Here is a 19187-nt window from a genome sequence, read left to right as displayed (position 1 = left end):
CCGATTATTTATGCCTAGTTACCTTATTTAGTTGTTACTAATTGCCCGTTAATTAGGCCTAATTGCCATAATTACTAATTGTGAGACGAAATTATTTACTGCTAATTGACAGATTAATTTGGCCTAGTTGCCATATTAATTACGCCCGCTCGCCAGGATTGTGCGAGATACCAGATTAAGAGAAAGAACTGACAGGATCATTAAGCCTAATTTCCAGGTTAATTAAAGTCTAATTGCCAGGTTCATAGCACATGGACGGAAGACTCTTGCAGGCGCTTGTTGGTGGCGTACCCACGCTCGCCGGCGGCGTCCCTGCGCTAGGGAAGGGCTCTTCCTCCACACGCCCGTCGGCGTTCCCGTCCTAGGAACGGCACCTCTTCCCCGCGAGCTCGCCGCAGACCTCGCCGGCGACAGCCTCGCCCGCGAGGGACACCTCCTCCTCCTCCCCCCGCAAGCACGCCGCGGAGGCTCGCCGGAGACGGCCTCCCCGCGCTGGCAGAGGAACACCTCCTTCTCCTCGCGGGTACGCCGCAGATGCTCGCCGGCGAAAGGCCTCCCCCTTCTAGCAGAGGCTCCTCCTCACGTGCGCGCCACAGATGCTCACCGGTGAAGGCCTCCACCCGCTAGCAGAGGCTCCTCCGCGCGAGTGCGCCACAAATCGGCCGACGAGGATCCTCAACCATCCCGCTCGCGGCGCAGCTCCAGGCGATGAGAGAGAGAAGACAGATTGTGTGGATAGGAGCTATCCGCGGGGAGAAAGATAAGGTGCGGGTGGGGCTGCGATCTCGCGATGGAAAAAGTACATGCTCCACGCGATGTTGTTTGCACGTATCGTGATGCGTCGCACGGGAGGGCTGCTTATGCGGCGCTTTTTGTTAGATTTTCCCTTCATAGTATAGGATGTTTGCTAAACTTAACTTAGAGTGCCAAAACATCATGTATTATGCAACAGAAGTGGTAGTATAACAAAAAAAAAACCCCCTCGTTGCACCCACGCATAGACGACTCAGGCGGTGCCCTAGGTACCGTAGCTTTCGATCTCTCTCCCCCCCCCCCCACTCCATCTCGTGCGTTTGGGCAAAGTCCGTGAATCTGCGTGCGGCGGCGGCGGGCTTCTACTCTCATGTCATGCGCGTAGAGGTGGTGCTAGATCGGTGGCTCGTTTCAATGGCCGGTGGTGCGGGGCTGGAGCAACGGGATCTTGGGCGGTCGCCGGGGAGGTGTCCCCGAGCAGACATTTTTGCGATGCGCCGTACCTGGTCGCGGCTCTCACCATGGTGGAGGGGTGCGGTTGCTGGGCGACGCACGATGATGCAGCTGGCGACCGGTGTGACCTCGAGCAATTCTTCTTCTTTGGAGATGCTGATTGTAATTAATATATTCGAGATATTAGTACATATTTAATGAAACATCTCTTTAGATGTCGAGGTATGTAAAGCTCGATTTTTTGAAAATTTAAACTCAAATTTAGAAACTCAAAAAATTACGGATATGTATATCACACTTGTATGTGGCCTCCCAAAAATTGGTACATCGAAATAGCATTTTTCATTTCAAAAACATGAACTGTGTTATTAGACATAGAAAATGCAGTTTTCCCCTGGCAGGCGGTCCCTGAGCTGTTTGTGATCTGATCTCCTCAGTCACCGGTTTGTGCGCTCGGATCTGAAGTTCTGAACCCGCCTGGGAATCTGGGATAGCAGTAACCTTTGGTGGTTCCTGCGAAATCGCACAGCTCGCCGCGATATATACCGTCACGTGAAACCCTGCCCTTTCCACAGCGCATGCAGAAATTGCCGGCATCGAGACATTCGCTTGCTGTATTTTTCAATTTTTCCAAGCCATTCTCAAGGAGTGATAACGTTGTGTATTCACAGGACCATGTCGTCAGACTCCCCACCAACGTTTGAGCAGTTCAAAATGTATTTACACAGTACTTCCTCTGCCAATCTTCGGACGGGAGTAAAGTTTTCAATACGATGTGGTTTTGAGTGCTCACTGCTCTTGGAATTTTCATGGAAATAGTCCCACCGTTCAGAGATAAATGTACTTTTGGCGTTCTGAAATCAAACGTTATTAAACTTGACAAACATTTTAGAAAAAGTAGCCATACTTATGACAGTAAATTAGTATCTCTAGATTTATGCTAAAATATAGTTTTACAATATATTAGTTTAATGCCACATATGTTGCTACTTTTTTTATAAAATGTTGATCAAATTTGAGAAAATTTGACTTAGCCAAAGCTAAATATTCATTTATTCGTGTTGATAAATTAGTCGCGTGCATAGCTTGAACGTCGTACCAGATGATAAAAATTGCAACTAAATCTTTGAGAGTGGACATTGGACACGACTAGGTTGTGAACCAATTAGGAATGAAAGTTGCCATTCTGCTACGACCATTACCTTTCCAGGTTAATGTATTGATTAAGTACGCAAGGATCATACTTAAAGTGCTGCGGACATGCCACTGGTAGACTGGTAGTAGAAGCCGTGGACATGCTGGTGGAAGACCTACTAAAGTTATTTTTTTATCACGTCCAGAAACATCTTTCAGGACTAAATGGATTGAAACTATACTTATATACAATCCTCAATTCTTAAATGTCTCACTCGATCCATCTTCTCCAATACACCCACATACTGCTTCTTTATTTTCTTTATTTCAGCAGCACAACCGCCCATACCCTCGACCCAAACGGACGTATTTTCGCGTCCGATTTTGGCTGTTTGGGTCGCCTTCTGGAGACGTGGACAGACGAGACGTCCGCGGCATTATTTTTTCCCCAACGCGCGCACGACCCAAATCCGTATTCCTCTTCTCCAGCTATACTACTACTAGTTGGCAAGAACCAGCTCAGCGACCCCGCCCCGCCATACCACGGCTCCGGCGACGAGCTCCGGCGGCGATGAGCTCGGCGGCGTCCTGGCAGGCCACGCCCGCGGCTAGCTTCGCCCCACCCGTGGCTGTGCCCTTCCCCGCCCGTGCCGACTCGGCCAGCGCCGCCCCCGCCCGTGGCCGCTCCCGCCTATGGCCGTCGGGGCAAGCGCCGCCCCCGCCCATGCCCGTCCCGCCCGTGCCCGACGAGGCCGCCGGCGCCCCCGCCCATGCCCGCTCCGCCTGTGGCCGACGCGGCCGTCAGGGCAAGCGCCGCCCCCGCCCATGCCCGCCCCGCTCGTGCCCGACGAGGCCGGCGGCGCCCCGCCGGTGCCCGACGAGGCCGGCGGCTTCTTGGCCCGGCGAGGGCGGCGCGGCGGCAGGGAGCAGCGCGCGGTGGGCAGCAGCGCACCGGGTCGAGGCCGTCGCGGGCGAGGGCGGCGCGGCCGTCGCGGCGGCGGCGGCGGAGCGCACCGGCGCGGCGCGGCCGTCGCGGCGGCAGGTAGGGGCGCGGAGGGGGCTCCTGGCCGGAGGGATCGCGCCTCGCGCGGCGCGGCCAGGACGGCATGGAGGGCGGCGCGGCCAGGACGGCATGGCGGGCGGCGCGGCCGTGGCTCGGCCATGGCGGGCTCGTCGGCATCGAGTCCGGCGGCACGACATCCATTTCGGCTCCGGCGACTTCCAGCAGCGATAAAAAAAAGAGGCGGCGGCGTTGAGGACCTCCAGGCGAGGGCTCCGGCGAAACCTAGCCGGGCGAGCTCAACTCCGGCGGACAGCCATGGAAGTATCCATGGCAAAAAGCAAACAGAGAAGACAGAGGAGAGAGAAGTTATTGAGGGTTTTTTTTGTCACTGACAAATGGGCCACGAACGGACATGTGCGGATGAAAAAGCACGGCCGCGCTTGTCCGGCTCGCCCCAAAAGCATCGCAAATTTAGTCTGGTTTTGGGTCATTCCGGACGCGGCAGCTGTCCGTTTTTAAATTAGGTCCGCGCGTTGGGAGCAGGTTTTACCCAAACGGACGAAAGTGGAGTCCGTTTTTGCGTTTGGGTCTCCGCGGCATCTCCAACCGGGCGACCCAAACGGACGCGCTGGGCCGTCCGTTTTGGGCCGTTTGCGTGGCCGAACAGAAACCCGGACAGCGCCCCGCGTCCGCGTATCCGTTTGGGTCGCACGCTGCGCCCAACGCGCGGACGCACCGCATATGTAATTAAAATAACAAAAAGTAAAAATAAAAAGGAAAACAGCCAAAAATGACATTAAACTAGTGCTTAATTAAACTTAGCCCTATTTTGGGCAATTTTTACACAAAAGAAAGCCCTATATGGGCTTTAAACTAAAAAAAAAGAAACCCTAGACAGGGTTTGCGAGCACGGTGGCCGCCGGCGATACTACCCCCGGTAGTACTCGTCATCGTCGGCGTCGATGACGACGACTCCCCCGGCGGCGACGCGCTGTTCCGGCTCGACACGCCGGAGGGCACCGGGGACTCCGGCCAGGGCTCCCACTGCGCCCTTTCCCAGGCGGAGTGCGGGTTCGGCGGGCTCGCCGGCCTGCGCAGCCGTGCCCTCCGCGCGGATTCCTGCCGGAGCTGCTCCTCCGCTGCGGCCTGCGTGGCCAGGCGCTCCTCCTCCGCTGCGGCCTACGTGGCCAGGCGGCTCCTCCTCCGCCGTGCGCGCGGCCCGGCGCTCCTCCTCCTCCGGAGCGGCGCCCGACGCGTAGCCTCCTCCCGACGGCGCGCCGGCTCGAGGAAAGCCCACGCCTCCGCCCGGGCGTCCTCCCGGGCCTTCCCCGGCCGCCTCCTCCGGCGCGGAGGTGCGCAGCGCCTCGGCGAGGTGCGGCCATTTGGCCAGCTCGTCGAGGTCTCGCTGCTCGCGGGACGCCGCGAGCGCCGCCTGCGGCCTCCGGGTCGTTCTCCTCCTCCACCGGGGCTGCCGCGGCTGGGGCCGGGGCGCGGGCTCGTTGATGTAGAGGCCGCCGGGGCGGCGGCCAGCCCGCCTAGCAGGTGTGCCTGGCTGCGCGCGAGGCCGCGCCGTCGCGGATGTGAAGCACGTGCGCCGGCGCGCATCGTGCTGCACCTCGAACCACAAGTCCCAGTTGGGACTTGCGTCGCCGTACGCGGGGTCTCGCCTGGAGGTCCGCCGGCGGCTGAGCGCGGCGCCTCCGGATCTCGGCGTAGCGGGTGCGGCGGAGCCGGGATGGGCGGCACCGGAACCCGATCCGGGCTCGGGTGCCGGCCGTGGGGAGGTGCACGTCCCCCCACGGCATTGGGACGCCGGCGTCCCGGAACATCCGCGCCACCGCTACGGTGACGTAGATCCGGTCGCGTCCGGGAGGCGCCGGCGGCCCCGTTGCGAACGCCGGCGGCGCGACTTGCCGGCTACCGCTCGCCTCGTGGTCGTTGGCGGACGGCTCGAACTCGCGCTTCGGGGCCATGGCGGCGCGGAAGCTTCGAGCTCGCGCGTGCGGCCGGAGTGAAAAGTGGGGACTGGATAGGGACAGTCCCCTTCCCCAGTCCACATTTAATAGGACTGGGGCACCGACAGGTGGGCCAGGCGTGCCATCCGCGGCCACGCAAACCCGGCCCCCGTTCCGGACGCCGCGGCCGTCCGCTTTTGCGGTGCGTCCCCGCGTTGGGCCGGGTTTTTGTCCGGCTGGATCCATCCGGACGCGCGGGCACGGGATGGGTCGCCCGGTTGGAGATGCCCTAACTGACCCCTGCCTTGGCACTTGGCAGACGCACTGTGCATGAACTGATCCACACTGCCCCGTCCATTCCAACATCGCAAAGACATTTGCAGCTGCATCGGGTCATTCTCGGGCGAGCGGAGGTGGACCGACGGCATTTAGGGCTCCGTCGGAGAGCTACCAGACACAAATTTCAGTCACTATTTTGATGCAATGGCGACCGCGACATGGTTGGTCCGATCGGTTCGCCAATACATGTCTCTCTCCAAGCCCACATTATTCCTATATATACGAGCTCCGCAAGTCTTTTTAATTAGTCATGCCGTCGCATATATTTTGCGCCTATCACTTCTGCTGCTACGAGCCTGACAGCACCCAGATTTATATCTGCTAAATCTACAACCAAGTTCATCATTCACTAGTCCCTGTCAATGTGTGTGTTGGCACTTTCTTTCCATTGGACTCTCAATAGAATAACGCAACTTGATCAGGCGTGTGGGAATAGATTTTGCATGTCAAAATCCGATGAGCGGACAGGGAGATCGTAACAAGATTTGGAGCGTTTCTGTTAATTATTCTGTCCAGTGTTTTTTTAATGAAATTGATGTGCTGTTTGTGTGGCTCGTGTTGTAAGATTATTGCAGCCTAGGGAGAGCAGAACTCACAAGCAACACTTTTGATGTCCCTTTTCTTTTTTCGCGAAAAGTCCCTTTTCTTGTTTCTATTCCTTTGGGCTTTGGGAGTCGGAGTGCTTTAGCTTTTTCATCCCCTTCCATCTTCGTACTGGAGAGGACAGGCCATACTATACCGTCTTTGATGAGAGGTGACACTGGTGGAAAAACAGGCTTCCGGGAAGCCCCATAAGTCGCGAAGGTAAAGGAACCGCGACTAATGGGGCCTTTAGTCGCGGTTCGTGTGGCGAACCGCGACCAAAGCTCGGGCCCGGGCGCACGGTGGCGAGGCCGGGTGCGCGTGGGGGGCTTTAGTCGCGGTTGGCCAGCCCAACCGCGACTAAAGGTGTCTGAAGCGCTTTAGTCGCGGTTGGCGGAGCCAACCGGGACTAAAGTCCCTCCCCTATATATACCCATCCAGCGAGCCAACACTTAGCCATTTGGAGCCATTCTCTTCACAAACTTCACAAGTGAGTGTTAGGTTTGCTTTTGGTTCCTCTTATGCACATAAGGTGTTTGATGAAATGCCCCAAGAGCATGAAACAAACATGATATGAAGTGTTGGAGTCACACTTGAGCTTTCTCATTTATTTTTCCTCCTCGATCGCGGTTAGCAACTTGAACCTTTGATGTGTCATTGATAAAATATGCATGTGTGTGTAGTTCATTGTTTAATTTATATTGTTTGTAGCTAGTTAGTTTAACAAATGCATGATGGTTAATTATATATTTTATATTATAATAATGCAGATGAATCGGCAATGGATGTACTGGCAACCGACTCTCCGGCGAGTTCGAGTACGGGTTTGAAAGATTTCCTCGTAGTGGCTAATGCGAACAAGCGGGGGGTTTTGTTATGCTGTCCATGTGTTAAGTGTAAGAATCGGAAGGGTTACTCTTCCTCAAGAGATGTTCACATGCACACGCTTCGGCACGGTTTCATGCCAAGCTATAATTGTTGGACCAAGCATGGAGAAAGAGGGGTTATAATGGAAGAAGATGAAGAAGGGGATGATTTCAATGATGAAAGCTATCTTTCTCATTTCGGTGATACTTTCATGGAGGATGCTTGAAGGTGAAGGGGAAGGTGAAGAAGAGGCACGTGATGATCCCGTTGATGATCTTGGTCGGACCATTGCTGATGCACGGAGACGTCTGCGAAGCTGAAAAAGAGAGGGAGAATTTGGATCGCATGTTAGAGGATCACGGGAAGGCGGCTGTACCCGGATGCGATGATGGTCCGAAAAAGGCTGGTGCACTGCTTGGATTTGCCGAGATGGAAGGCACGGGCAGGTGTAGGCTGACTCGGCATTTGAAAACTTGCTGAAAATGTTGAAGAATATGTTTCCAAAGAATAACGAGTTGCCCGCCACTACGTACGAAGCAAAGAAGGTTGTGCTGCCCTCTAGGTTTAGAGGTTACGAAGATACATGCATGCATCAACGGCGCATCCTCTACCGCGGTGAATACGAGAATTTGAATGAATGCCCGGTATGCACTTGCATTGCGTTATAAGATCGAGAGGCGATGACCCTGGTGACGATGTTGAGGGCCGAAACCCGGGAAGAGGGTTCCCGCCAAGGTGATGTGGTATGCTCCTATAATACCACGGTTGAAATGTACTGTTCGGGAACAAAGAGCATGCCAAGTTGTTGCGATGGCACAAAGAGGACCGTAAGTCGGACGGGGAGTTGAGACACCCCGCGGATGGAACGCAATGGAGAAAGATCGACGGAGAGTTCAAAGATTTTGCGAGTGACGCAAGGAACATAAGATTTGGTCTAAGTACGGATGGCATGAATCCTTTTGGCGAGCGAGCTCCGGCCATAGTACCCGGCCCGTGACTCTATGCATCTACAACCTTCCTCCTTGGTTGTGCATGAAGCGGAAGTTCATTATGATGCCGGTGCTCATCCAAGGTCCGAAGCAACCCGGCAACGACATCGATGTGTACCTAAGGCCATTAGTTGATGAACTTTTACAGCTGTGGGGCAGACCTGGTGTCCGTGTGTGGGATGAGCACAAAGAAGAGGAATTTGACCTACGAGCGTTGCTTTTCGTAACCATCAACGATTGGCCTGCTCTTAGTAACCTTTCGGGACTGTCAAATAAGGGATACAATGCATGCACGCACTTGCTTACATGAGGCTGAAAGTGTACATTTGCCAAATTGTAAGAAGAACGTGTACCTTGGGCATCGTCGATTTCTTCGAAAGGTCATCCGAGTAAGAAAGAAAGGCAAGCATTACAACGGCAAGGCGGATCACCGGCGAAGCACAGCGGAACACTGCTTGGTGCTTGAGGTATTTGATATGGTCAAGGGTTTGAAAGTCATCTTTGGAAAGGGTCTGGCGGACAATCGGTTCGAAGGGAGGCGACGGGCACGTAGCCATGTGGAAGAAGAAATCTATATTACGGGAGCTAGAATATTGGAAAGTCCTAGAAGTCCAGCTCACGCAATCGACGTGATGCACGTTACGAAGAATATTTGCGTGAACATCCTAAGCTTCTTGGGCGTGTATGGGAAGTCAAATGATACAAAGGAAGCACGGCGAGGACCGGACAAAGTTTGAAAGACCACGATGACTGCGCATCGGAACGGTTTCAAGGTCGTGCCGGCTACGCTACGACCAAAGAAGAGAAGGTCATCTTTTTTGAATGCACGAGCGGTATGAAGGTCCCGTCGAGGATTCTCGTCCAATATAAAGGGAATAATAAACATGGCGGAGAAAAAGTTCCAAAACACTGAAGTCTCACGACGCGCACGTGATTATGACGCAATTGCTTAGATTGCTTTGAGGGGCTCCTGCTAGGAAAATGTTCGAGTAGCCATTGTGAAGCTATGTGCATTCCTCAATGCAATCTCTCGAGAGGTAATCAATCCGGAAGTTCTACCACGGTTACGGAACGATGTGATCCAATGTCTTGTCGGTTTCGAGTTGGTGTTCCGCCATCCTTCTTCAATATTATGACGCACCTCCTGGTTCACCTAGTCGATGAGATTTCCATTCTCGGTCCTGTATTTCTACACAATATGTTCCCCTTCGAGAGGTTCATGGGAGTATTAAAGAAATATGTTCGTAACAGTGCTAGGCCAGAAGGAAGCATCGCCAAGGGCTATGGAAATGAGGAGGTAATTGAGTTTTGTGTTGACTTTGTTCACGACCTTAGCCGATTGGTCTTCCTCAATCGCGGCACGAGGGGAGACTAAGTGGAAAAGGCACGATCGGAAGGAAATCAATGATATGTATGGACGGCCATTCTCGGTGAAGCACACCACACGGTTCGACCAATTCCGGCTTGGTGGCTCCGTGCTTTGAGAAACACAAGAATATTTTACGCTCGGACAACCACAGGAAGCTTGAATCCTGGATTAGGAAGGCCCACATGGAGACTTTCGGCGGTTGGTTGAGAAAACATTTAATGAGTGACAATAAGGTTGTAGATCGAGTTGTACATGTTGGCCAAGACACCATCTTCGACTATAACGACTTTCCAAAGGTGCGAGATAAATGGGAATACATTTTACACGATCGCCCAAGATAAAAAGAGCACCAACCAAAACGGTGGTGTCAAGCTTTGATGCGGCAACAGAGAATGGGCAAAAGGTCACATATTATGGTTACATAGAGGAGATATGGGAACTTGACTATGGACCCTCCTTTAGGGTCCCTTTGTTCCGGTGCAAATGGTTCAAGCTAACGAGGAGGTGGGGTAAAGGTGGACCGGCAATACGGAATGACAATGGTGGATTTCAACAATCTTGGTTACCTTGACGAACCATTCGTCCTAGCGAAAGATGTCGCTCGGGTTTTCTATGTGAAGGACATGAGTAGCAAACCGAGGAAACGGAAAGATAAGAAAACGATCGGTACATCATGCGATGATCCAAAGCGCCACATTGTTCTTTCGGGGAAAAGAAACATCGTGGGAGTGGAGGACAAGACGAGACATGTCGAGAAGATTATAATATGTTTGCTTGAAATTCCGCCCTTCAAAGTGAACACCGACCCAAGCATTAAGTTAAATGATGAGGATGCTCCATGGATACGGCACAATCGTAAGCAAGCGGGGACACAAGGGAAGAAATGATGTGTAATAATTTATTGTACCAAACTTTGTTGAATGAATCATGTGAATTATATTACACGTGATGTGTTTGGTGTCCATTTTCGAATGATTCAATTGACTCGAGATATGCTCGATGATACATGAAATTTGGAGTGACTAAGTCATACTCCTGCATACATGAAATTTGGAGTGACTAAGTCATACTCCTGCATATAGGAAATTTGGAGTGACTAAGTCATACTCCTGCATACATGAAATTTGGAGTGATTTAGTCATACTCCTGCCTAGGCGTATAATATGCATACTCGTAGTCTTCATAGCCGCCGCCATTGTACTGGTAGTCGTCGCCTTCTAAGTTGCCGGCGTCATCGTCGTCTGTGTCGTCGGCTGTCGTCGGGGCGGCGCTCGTGGCTCGAGCGAGGGTAGCGCGGGCGGGGGGATATCGCCGGTCGTGATGTAGTCCATGACGCTCGCGGAGTCCGGCCGTACCACCATAGCCGACGGCCGGCCTCGTGGAAGTTTCCGGGAGGCGGACCAGTCCTCCTCGCCCCGCGAGCGCCCTCTCACGCCGATTGATGAAGAAGGCGTCCCAAGTATGCTGGTTATCGGGATGCCGGCGGGGATTCATCCGGCTGCTCCGGCGTGAGGTCGAGGTAGTAGTGGTTCGTGATGGCCGCCCGGCGCGCGGTACCACGAGGGACGGGAGGGACCGGCGCTGCCGCCGGCGCTTAGGCTCCGGCCCGGCGAGGGACGCGGTAGCCGGAGGGCAAGGGTAGTTCGAGGCGCAAAGCTCCTCCACTCGCTGGTAGGTTAGAGTGGGTGCGGTGGAAGCCATGAGAGAGTGATGAGAGATTGTAGAGATGTGATGCTTGGCCAAGGCGGGCTACCTATATGTAGTGACAAATGGCGGGAAAAATGGGAGCGGGAAGACGAGGAGGCGGGGAAGAAAGAGGCGGGAGAAAGTGGCGGGGAAGAAATTGGCGGCAAAAAATTGGGGGGAAGAAAGAGGCGGGAAGAAATTGGCGGGAAACAATTGGCGGGAAGAAAGAGGCGGGAAGACAGGGAAGAAATGGCGGGAAGACGAGGAGGGAAGAGGGGGTCGGCGGAAAGAGGCGGGTAGAGGGGGCCAACGAACTTTTTAAGATTTTTAAAATTTTGAATTGAATTAGTTTTATTTTTATGAATTTTTTGATATATTATTTGTATTTTTAAGATTTTGAATTGAATTAGTTTTATTTTTATGAATTTTTTGATATATTATATGTATTTTAAACATTTTGAATTGAATTAGTTTTATTTTTCTTAGTTTTTTGATATATTATTTGTATTTTTAAGATTTTGAATTGAATTAGTTTTTTTTCTGATTTTTTTGATATATTATTTGTATTTTTAAGATTTTGAATTGAATTAGTTTTATTTTTATGAATTTTTTGATATATTATTTGTATTTTTAAGATTTTGAATTGAATTAGTTTTTTTTCTGATTTTTTTGATATATTATTTGTATTTTTAAAATTTTGAATTGAATTAGTTTTATTTTTCTGATTTTTTTGATATATTATTTGTATTTTTAAGAATTTGAATTGAATTAGTTTTATTTTTAACAGTTTGAAAAAGAAAAGTAATTTGAAAAAGAAAAGTAATTTGAAAAAGAAAAGTAATTTGAAAAAATACCTTTAGTCGCGGTTGGCCTCGCCAGCCGCGACTAAAGTATTTTCCGCGGGAAACGAAAACCCGGCGAAAATACCCTTTAGTCGCGGTTGGGGTGGCAAACCGCGACTAAATACCCCTTTAGTCGCGGTTTGCCACCCCAACCCGCGACTAAAGAGGGGTCCTATATGCGGGCGCCGCGAACGGCCGCGCCGGTTCTTCTTCTTCCTCTCGTTTCGCCGCGCGCCGGGTTCTTCGTCGCCGCTGCCGGAGGCGCGCGCCGTCGTCGCTGCGTACCTCGCCGGCCGTGCGCGCGCGCCGTCGTCGCCGTACCTCGCCGCCGTAGCGTCGCCGCGCCCGGTCTCCGCCGTGTAAAACGTGTACAACCGCCGCCGCGCGCCCTCGAGTCCGTAGAGGGGCGCCGCCGCCGCCGCGTAGAGGGGCGGCGCCGCCGCCGCCGCGCCCTCGAGTCCGTCCGTAGAGGGGCGCCGCCGCCGCGTCGCCGGGAGAGGAGTGAGAGATCAGGGAGAGTCTGAGAGGGAGAGAAGGCCGGGGGCCGCGGACCGTTTTTTTTTTGTTTTTTTTCTTGTTAATTTTAAAACAAAAAATAACTAAAAATCGACTTAAAATTTTTGTCTCAAAATAAACTTAAAATTGACTTAAAATTTTGACTTAAAAAAGATTGTGTCGATTACAGTGCAAGTCGTCCCAAAAGATTTTGTCTCAAAATAAACTAAAAATTTTGACTTAAAAAAGATTTTGACTTAAAAAAGATTGACTCAAAAGAACTACAATTTTGACTTAAAAAATTCCCCGTACGCGTCGTCCTTCTCCGCCGACCGGCGCCCGACCTCGGCATGGGAACGCGCTGCCGCGGTGACTAGCTACCACCGCGCGTATACGGAGAGGGGGCCGGCGGCGCTCGTCTCACCCTCCGTATACGCGCGGTGTTTTGGGATCGAGAGGGCGGCGAGGGTTATGTGTCGTCGGCACCGCCACAGCCCTTTCGCCCACCGGTTCGCCACCGCCACCGCGGTCTCTCGGTCACGCGGTCAGCTGCCGAGGTCGATCGTCCGCGCATAACACGCGTCCCCGTCTCTCGCCTCCCTCGTCACCTCTGCTCTTTATATGTAGAAGAGATGTGATAATGCGGCATATACACAATTAATTTGTTTTGACTACATGTTTTCGGGAGTGACATATGGCGGACGATAGAGGTGACCCGATTCTGGACAACTATGATCCGGACGGCCGAAGACCATATGTTCGGCATCATAAAAGGCGATATTCCTTTTGTGCCGAGCCGGAGAAGAAGAAGATGATATCGCTTCTTATACGAACTTTGAGTGTGAAGATGAAGGGCGCCGTCGGCAAAGCGAGATGATCTTAGAAGAAACGTCGATAAACGACGATCTTCAGTTGGAAGTAGCAACCACCTCACGTGGCGGAGGGTATATATATATATACATATTGAGCGTACGGTGATACAACTAGCGATTTGAATAAAGTGTGTGTGTACTAACGCGCGCGACTCTCTCTTCTTATTTTAGCCCTCGGCAGGATCGTCGAAAAAATCGAGTACGTCGTCGTCAAAGCGTGGCGGCAACCAAGACGATGAAAGCGGGAGAAACATGCACCATCGATGTTGTCGACGAAAACAGCCGGCGAGCCGTCGGAGCCCGGCAAGAACGCCACCAAGTTTGTCGGCCGATGCGGAGCCGTTGTTAGGAGACAACGTCTCGATCACACGCCGGAGTGGAATGAGCCAAGAAAGGCACGTGTTGGTTTTACTTTTGTCGAACGAGAGAGAAAAAAAAGATTGCTTCAACAAGCTTATGGAACATTTCGTTCTACCTCGGAATACCGCAAATACGATGAGGAGGGTAACAAGATTGCGGAAAACAAGAAGAGGCGCAAGCTAGTCAAACGGATTCGCTCTTTCTAGGATGGCCAACGCATTCGGAAATACAAGCAAAATCTAGCCCATGACTTTGTCAACCGAGGGCAAGACTACGGATTTCAAAGGACAATATGAGAAGTTGCAACATGATTGGCCGAGAATTTGTGAAGCAAAAGAAATCGGAGCGATTCCTTGAACTATCGAAAAAAAATAAGGAAAATGCGGCCAAGAAGGAGTACAATCATAAAATGGGGCCGAGGAGGGTATCGCTTTTGGCCGGCCCTAAGTGGGAGAAGATGGAGAACGGCGTGAGGGCGCGGGGAATCGCGTCCGAGGTACGGAGGGATGGGACCCAAGGGCCAAGGCGGTGGCACGGGCATGGGGGATCGGACCGGAACCGGAGACAGGGGAGTGTGTTTACCGGGGCAAAATAATTACACCCGCCCAAAACCTTATTGAGGCAATGAGGGATGCTCAAGAGGAGGATCGGGTTCAACGGAGAGAACGACGCCTGCGGCAAAAGCCCTCGGGAATCTCCGAACACGGAGGACGTGTACGAGGCATGCCGGGGACATTTTGTGGAAACTAGGGGTTCCCCGAGAAAGATGACCGTACGGTTACGAGAAGCGAAGTAAGAGAAAGATGGATCGGGATGCGGATGTTGTGGCGAAGTTGGTAACGGAAATGGATGTGATGAAGAAAACGCGTGAGTGTACTAGTCGCCGAAAGAGATGCGGCTCGGGCGCGGCCATGAAGATCATCCAATGGATCTCGGAAGCCGGCGGCGGAGAAGAAGCGGCGTGGCTTCCACGGAGGCCTCCGCCGGGCCGGTGCCCGACCGATCGAGGTACGCACGGACCGGGCCTCGGTGGTGGTCGGAGTGCTTGCCACGGAGCCTCGTCAAGCTGCCCGAGTGGACGATATACAAGGAGATGAAAGCATGTCATCTGCATGTATCCTATCGGGAACATGTCCATGAAGGTAGCCATCGGCGAGTGCTTTACCACCTGGAGCACTCCGCCACAGCAGCCCATTCGAGATGGCTATGCTCGTGTGACGGTGGAGGAGATAGTCCAAGGGTTTGAGGACCTGGACATTGACATTGCTACACCGAAGGGGTGAAAAGACTTGGAGATGTCAAGCGCCGGTTCATTCTATGGCGGAAGAAATTTATCAAGTTTCCGGGCGAGGCGCCAACGAGTCCACCCGTACGGTGGTGGTGGTGGCGGTGGCGGTGGCGGTGACGGTGGCGGTGGCGGTGGCGGTGGCGGTGGCGGTGGCGGTGACCGGTGGCGGTGGTGCTTCACCTAATACACCTCATTCACGTCGGCGGACGCGCGCCCCCGATCCTCGTCCGGCGGGTGATCGGACACCGGTGCCGCCCCACAATCCGCCTCACCGGCGAAGAAGCGAGAAGCCGATCTGGGTTGTTAACCGGACCCGCACGTACCTAAGAAAACAAAGGTGCCGGAGGTATCAGCGAAGCCTCTCCCCGGGGAGGTCTTGGGAAAGTAGTGCGGGGAAGTCGGCGGGCGCGAGCTGGCGATTTAGAGAAATGGAAGGCAAGCGTCCGAGAAGAAAATAGAGAGCGAGCCCAAGCCTGATGATATTCGACAAGGAAAAGCGATGTAGGCTAAGTCATTTTTGAACACACGCGTCCCAAGCGCGAAGAATGCGCGACGACTATTTACGTGAACTTCGTAGGCAAGCGGTCGCGTTCAAGAGGAACAAAGAGTCGCGGAGAAGAAAGCCTTGGAGGACGGCCGAGACAAAATTAGAAAGAGGGAGAAGAAGTTGCCCGGCTCGGGGAACAAAGTAAACAATCGATCGCCCGCTCATAGTGCAAGCCGCGGTCCAGGATGCCCCGATATCACTAGCGAGCTGCGGCGGCTTGTGGATTGGCTAGCAGAAATTGCCGGAAAACAAGCGGCCGACTTAGGTATCACTCTTCGTGCGGTGTTAGGCCTTGATGAGGCGCCGATGAAGGCCGTAGTATTTACATATGTGAAGAATGGCCCTCTCATCGAGCATGCGCGGGAAGAGGATCTACCTCGACAAATGAAAGGTGCGCTAAATTGGTACAAGGGTTACATAAAACATGAAAACGCCAAAGACTATATCTATGCGGAAGTTAAATATGTGCGTCACTTCGAAACGTTACGGGTACAAATTCCTGCGAGTGAATTGTTCCGGTACATTCCAATCTGCGCGAGCTCGACAAATCTATCATCGGTTTGCTACGTTCTGTAAGTGATTTATTAATTTCTACCCCATCTCGTTCATTGCTACGCTACTATATATATATATATATATTGTCCTAACTATCTTTTTGTGTACGCTATATATTATGCAGAATGAAGAAGCGGGAAATGCGAATAAGGAACATCCATGATGTTGGGTTCATTGACCCACACATCGTTAATTCATATGTGTTAGAACACCACCACGGCAGACGTGGAGGAAGACACGTGGCGGTTTATTAGAAAACGACAGAGAAAAGTGATATTCTATTTCCTTACCATTTTGGGTGAGTGTTTACGTCTTGAGCACATTCTCTTTTGTTTACTCCATGCATGGTATGTGGCTAATCGATGAGTTATGCATGGCGTGTGCATGTATCGTGTCACGAGTTCCATTTGGATTCTTATGGTAATTAAAGTTCAGACCTCCTCGGTTCTCGTCCACGACTCTGCGAATATCGTCCCGGCGCTTTGGGGCGACATGAGAAAAATGATGCAAAAGTAATTATTTTCATTCATTTGCGCTCTATATCGATCGGCCTATTTCGTTCATCATTTCCTAATATCAAGTAACTAATTAATAACTCTCTTGTTTATTTAATTTTCTTTGCCTCGTAGGGTTTGGAGACGGTTCGTAGATGCCAAGGTCGGTGAATTCGAAAAAGAGCTAAATTTTAAAAATGACGGTGCGGACGGCGGGGATACTCGGCCGCGGGGACCAATCTATGTGGATACTATGTTTGTGAGAGGATGCGGAGATACTTGCGATGAGCGGGACCGGACGGTGTGAGAACAACATCACGAGGAATAACCTGCGGAAGACGAACGAAGTCTAGAAGCTCGCTTCGAGCCACTTCAAGAGGAACTAGGCCCGGATGGTTGGCGAGGAAGTCCTCGATCCTAGAGGAGAACACTATTACGATGACGTAGATCTTTATACGCACGGAATTTGTAACTAACTTGTTCAAAATTGTATATGGTCATCACGATATTGAATATATATTGTATATGGTCATCGCGATATTGAATATATATTGTATATTACTCTTGAATTCTTTTTGGTTCTAATTTCAAATTTGTTTGAAATTGTACATTCATATGCATGTATGTATACGATGCTAGTAGAATATGTGAAACTCTGTTGAAAATTAAAACCCAAAAGAAATAAAAATAATACAAATTAAAAGGAAGCCGATTTAGGGGGAGGGGGGGGCTAAACCCTAAACCACACGGAGGCCTTTAGTCGCGGTTGGCGGAAGAACCGCGATAAGGTCCTCCGTCCACGCGCCTCGCCTGCGGCCCACGTGGATGGGCCTTTAGTCGCGGTTCGTGAGCCGCGACGTGAGCGCTTTAGTCGCGCTACTTTGGTCGCGGTTGGGGCGCCGCCGACTAATGGCGATTCGCCAACCGTGACCGAAGCCACTTTTGCACGAGTGTGAAAGATGTTACGAAAGCGCGCGTCATATAGTGGGGTAACTATTTCAAACTTAATATACAAACAAATGCCCAATCATAAAGTAATAAAACTAAAACTAAAGATGCCAAACGTATAAGATGATGAGGAATCAACTTACAACACAACAACGCACACAAGCAAACAAAGAGAACACATGCCACATGTCTTGATCGTCGAAGTCCTCATAGACCAAGACGAAGCTACACACCGAAGCGACGAAAGATGAAGCCTAGAGGGAGCTCGTCGTCGAAGAAGAGTCGAGCCCGCGCATCTTGCCAAGGGTAGAACATCATGATCCGTGTCCGAAGCAGAAGAGGCCTCCTGGTCCCTCGCCCTAGATGGAAGGGTGCGCGCCATCCGGCCGAAATCGCTCACCCTAGAGCTTAAACGGAAATCAATGATTCTATTTAACGTAGACTAAGCATGACCACTAAAAATGACCGAAATCATCATCAGAAGGAGTCCACCACTGGACATGAGAGCCCACCCGGTGTGACGGAAAACCTGTGAGATTCCCGTACATTGTTTTTCAGTATACTTGGTGTAATTTAGTTGCTTATTACTAGCAAGAAGGAGATACCTGGAAGCTGGATATTACTTTTCCCCGTTGGTGTTTTCGTGCTACGTAGCTCGGCTGGGAGCCAAGCGAAGTTCTCCGTTTTCCCGTCTTGATAGAAGAAGAATCAGAGGATGGCAAGTGATGTCTTGTCCGGTCGGATCGAGCTAGTGTTGGTTGCACACATAGTGCATGTCATTCATCCGTGAGGTGCGGTCGCTTCAGCTTTATGAATGGGATGGCCACCCAAAGCAGACCAGCCAGCGCGGCGAGAGAGACGACGACCGACGGAGAAAACTCGTGCGCGCGGTGAAGAAAGCAAGGAAACATCGCGCGTCGGCTGTGCGCTGGCCGGGTGCACGTGTCGCGGGCCGGCCGGTCCGCCGGAAAGATCAACTGATCCGGGACTGTCAGAATCGGGCCCCGCCCGCAGTCTTTTGCTAAGCTATGTGCATATCTGTTTGGACCAGTTCGTTCCTATGTACTCCGTATCAGCGACGTGTGACCGAGCCGATCTTTTTTGCGGCTTAGCGAGTGCGATTAAAGGACGGCTCATACGTACGCGTCTGCTGTCCAGCTCCTGTGAGCGCAGCGGCGCGCACGTCTGCCAGGTGGCGGGCACAAGTGTATTCATGGGTATTCAAGTGAATACCCATTATTTTCGTCAAGAAAATTCATATAGTATTCAGCATGCTTAGCTGAACCAATCTAGTTATTCTCCTTGCACATAGCATCTCTAGTAAACCTACTGTTCCTGCAATAGCACTAGATTGCTCCCGTGTTGATCTGCGTGAGCTCTCCAGTAATCTAGCTTGAAGCTTGCACTAGCGACGCAATGAGGATGAGGCGGTAATCGATTTTATTGTCCTAAATTTGAATACCCATTGTATGTATCCTGTGCCCGCGTCCTTACTCACTTATGAGCGCGCCAAGGCTTGCGTTGAATAGCGATCCGGCGGGTCTTGATATTGGCGAAGTCACCACATGCGCCTCATTGTCGACGGGAACGTCGCCTCCCAGCTGAAGAATATTCCGCCTTTATGAGACATCAAAGTGTCAAATCTAGGATTTGAAC

The sequence above is a fragment of the Lolium rigidum genome, chromosome 3, assembly GCF_022539505.1.
Source record: "Lolium rigidum isolate FL_2022 chromosome 3, APGP_CSIRO_Lrig_0.1, whole genome shotgun sequence".
In the NCBI taxonomy this organism is placed as follows: domain Eukaryota; kingdom Viridiplantae; phylum Streptophyta; class Magnoliopsida; order Poales; family Poaceae; genus Lolium; species Lolium rigidum.
The sequence above is the reverse complement of the archived record's forward strand: the minus strand, read 5'-3'. Positions refer to the sequence as shown.